The following is a 4157-nucleotide window of genomic DNA, read 5'->3' as shown; positions in this document are numbered from 1 at the left end:
TCCTCTTCTGAATCCAGCTTGAAACTCTGGAAGTTCTCTGTCAATGTATGCTGGCAGCTGTTTCTGTATTACCTTTAGTAAAACTTTACTTGCCTGGGATATCAAAGATATTGTCTGATGATTTCTGCATTCTATTACATAACCTATTTTTGGAATGGGCACAAATATGGATCTCTTCCAACCAGTTGGTCAGATAGGTGTCTTCCAAATTTCTTGGCATAGATAAGTGATTGCCTCCAGTGTTGCCTCACTTTCTTGAAAGATTTCAATTTTTATTGCATCATTTCCTGATGCCTTGATCATTGCCAATGACTTCAGTGCACCTTGGACTTCTTTCTTCTGAATCACTGGCTCTTAATCATATGCCACCTCTTGAAATATTTGAACATGGACAATTTCTTTTTGGTACAGTGACTCTGTGTATTCCTTCTATCTTCTGATTATTAATGTATGTTTACATCTATTTCTCTTTATTTTGAGTTATACCCCAACAGCAAATGAAGGTCCTAAAGGCTTTGCTCCATTTTCATCATCATGGCCAACTCTACTTTGAGGAGGCAGCTCTTCCCCAGTTTCATTTTTATTGCCATCCAACTTGAGGGGCTCATGTTCTAGCACTTTATCTGATAATATCCTGATGCTCTTCATCAACATTCAATATTCTGGTGCTGACAGTGTTCCACTGTTATTCATAAGGTTCCCAGTAACTAATTATTCAGAAGTAGTCCGTCTCTCCTTCTTCCTAGTATGTCTTTTTCTGGAAGCTAAGCTAAAACCTGTCCACCATGAGTGACCCCGCTTGTATTTAAAATAACTGTGGGATAACTTCCAGAATCACAGTAGCACATAAGCCACCACAGTATGACAAATTGACAGATGAATGATGGAGATAGATGATAGATAGATAGATAGATAGATAGATAGATAGATAGATAGATCAGTGTATGGATGAATGATACCATAAAGTTGGCTCCAACTTATCACAACTTTATGTATAACAGAACAAATTGTTTAAGTTTATCCATGTGGCTATGGTGGCAACCATATCACCAAGGAGGGTCTCCCTCACCCTCCTTAGTCATCTATGTCACCAACATGATGTCCTCCTCCCTTAATGGATAAATTGTCCAAAGCCAGTTGGTTTGATAATGTTCTTTTGTGATCCATAAGGCTTTTATTGGTGAATTTCCAGAAATAGATCAGTCAGCTCTTCTTTCTAGCTCTTAGTCTGGAAGTTCTTCTGAAACCCATCTACCATAAGTAGCCCTGTTAGTTTTGGAAATACTAGTGGTATTTAGTGATATTGCTAAATATCACTAAATATTACTAGAACCATAGTGACTAGCAAGCCATCATAGTATAACAAACTGACAGATACATATAAATCCTTAACTTTATATTTTATTGTAGGGATTCTTAAAAGTCCTCTAAAAGACATTAGAAAGATAGGGTTGCAACAAATAAATTAATGAGTGAAAAAAAGAAAGCTCATAAGAAAATTGGTGATTTCCCATTTTTTTTGAGAAAACAAACATAGATCTGTGAAGATATATTTGCAGAGGATGGAGATGCAGGTGTGTTGTAGAGATCAGAATCACCACTCAGAAACTACATCCCCACCACAAATATACACACACACATTTGCACACAAATATTTCTAGAAACTTTTTTCATAGTTACCAAGAAATGGAAATAACCAAGATGTCCTTCAATGGGTGAAGGGATAAACAAATTGTGAAACATCCATACAACGTGATATTATCAATGAGAAGAAAGAAATGATCTATCAAGCTATAAAAACACATGGAGGAAACTTAAATATGTATTGTTAAATAAAATTAGCTAGTTTGAAATGGTTGAACATTGATATTTTGTTTTGAGTAAAGAGATTCTAGGTATTTTTTTCCATTTTTAAATGCTTTCTAAATAACTCAATATTTTGCCCATAGAATCCTTCAATATTGCAACCCAAGGCTTGAATTTTTTCATCAGTTCTTTCATCTTTATGAAGGTTTAGAGTCTTCTTCCCTTTGGGTTTTCTAACTCCAGGTCTTAGCACATCTTAATATAATACTTTACTTTGTCATCCAGCGTTGCCTCCTTGTTTATTCCATTTCCTTTAGCTTTGCTATGTTGGACAGCAAGTTTCAGAATCTTCTGACATCCATTTTTGCCTTTTCTTCCTTTCCTACCTTTTTTTTTTTTCCTTTTTTTCCTGTCTTTATAATGACATTTTGCTTTCCTTCTATGTGATATTCTTGATGTATTCACACAACTCTTCTGGTCTCTGGTCATTAGTGTCTACTGCATTAAATATGTTCTTGAGATGGTCTGTAAATTTAAGTGCTATTTAATCAAGGTTATATTTTGGCTTTCATGAACTTGTTTTAATACTCTTCAGCTTCAGCATGAACTTGCATATGAGCAATTGATGGTCTGTTCCACAGTCTGCCCCTGGCCTTCTTTTGGCTGATGATACGGAGCCTTTTTACCATCTCTTCCCACAGCTGTAGTCAATTTAATTCTTGCGTATTCCATCTGGTGAGGTTCATGTATGTGGTTACCTTCGATGTCAGTTGGAAAGGTATTTGAAATGAGTAAGTCGTTGTTCTTGCAAAATTCTTCATGCAATCTCCAGCATAATTTCTATCACCAAGGCAGTATTTGCAAGTACTAATCCTCCCTCTTTGTTTCCAACCTTCGCATTTCAATCACCAGTAATTATCAATCCATCTTGAATGCATTTTTTAAATCAATTTCAGATTGAAGAAGTTGGTAGAATTCTTCTATTTCATCATCACTGACTTTAGTGGTTGGTAAGTAAATTTGAATAATAGTGATATTAACAGGCTCCCTTGTAGGTTTATGGATATTATCCTATCACAGACAGCACTGTACTTCAAGATTGATCTTGAAATGCTCTTTTTTATGATGAATGTTGGACCATTTCTCTTGGTTTTGTTGAATTCGTTGTTCCCCATAAAGTAAACCATTTGATTGTCAAATTCAAATGGCGAATTCCATTCCATTTCAGCTCAGTAATGCCTGGGATTCCTGGTATGGCACTGCGGTTCATGCCCTGGAATGAAAAGTCAATTTGAACTGCAAGGATCATAGTTTGAGCTCACCAGCTGCTCCATGGAAATCTGTGCAGGGTGGCTATGAGTTTTAAATGACTCGACGGCACTTAACAACAATAATGCCTAGGATATGAATCTTTATGTGTTCATTTCAATTTTGACAACTTTCAATTTTCCTAAATCCATACTTCACACATTCTGTGTTCCAATCATTAACGGATATTTGCAGCCATTTCTCCTCATTTTGAGTTGTGCCCCATCAGCAAATGAAGGTCCCCAAAACTTAACTCCTTTCACATCATTATGATCAACTTTACTTTGAGAATGCAGCTTTCCCCTAGTAGTATTTTGAGTGCCTTACAATCTGCGAGGTTATCTTCTAGCACTATCTCTGACTTCTATTCATGTTTTCCTTTTCCATATCGTATCTGATACTGTTCACCTGCTATTCATAAGGTTTTCAGTGGCTAAAGATTCAGAAATAGTTTGTCTCTAGTTCATAGTCTATTTTAGGCTGGAAATTCCTTAAACCCTGCACACCATAGGTGGCCCTTGTTGTTGTTGTTATGAGCCATGGAGTCGGTTCTGACTCACAGTGACCATGTACAGGGTTTCTGAGGCTGCAAATCTCTACAGGAGCAGAAAGTCTCACCTTCCTCCAGCAGAATAGCTGGTAGTTTCGAACTAATGACCCATGAGATTAGCAGCCTGATTCATAACCACTACACTACCAGAGTTCTTCATAGTTGACCCTAATGGTATTTAAAATACCAGTGGCATAACTTTCAGTAACACAGCAGCATGCACGCTACCACAGCGTAACAAAATGACAGACATTTGGTGGAAAGAAATTTTGATGTTGGTATTGTTAGGTGCCATCGAGTCACTACCAACTCATAGCAACCTTATGCACAACAGAACGAAACACTGCCTGACACTGGGGCAACGTCACTATTGTTGCCACACTTGAGACCTTTGATGTTGCCACTTGGCCAATCCATCTCGTTGGGTGTCTTCCTCTTTTTCTCTGACCCTCCACCTTACCAAACATGATATCCTTCTCCAGTGACTGGTCCC

This window comes from Chrysochloris asiatica, unplaced genomic scaffold, assembly GCF_000296735.1.
Source record: "Chrysochloris asiatica unplaced genomic scaffold, ChrAsi1.0 scaffold00009, whole genome shotgun sequence".
In the NCBI taxonomy this organism is placed as follows: domain Eukaryota; kingdom Metazoa; phylum Chordata; class Mammalia; order Afrosoricida; family Chrysochloridae; genus Chrysochloris; species Chrysochloris asiatica.
The sequence above is the reverse complement of the archived record's forward strand: the minus strand, read 5'-3'. Positions refer to the sequence as shown.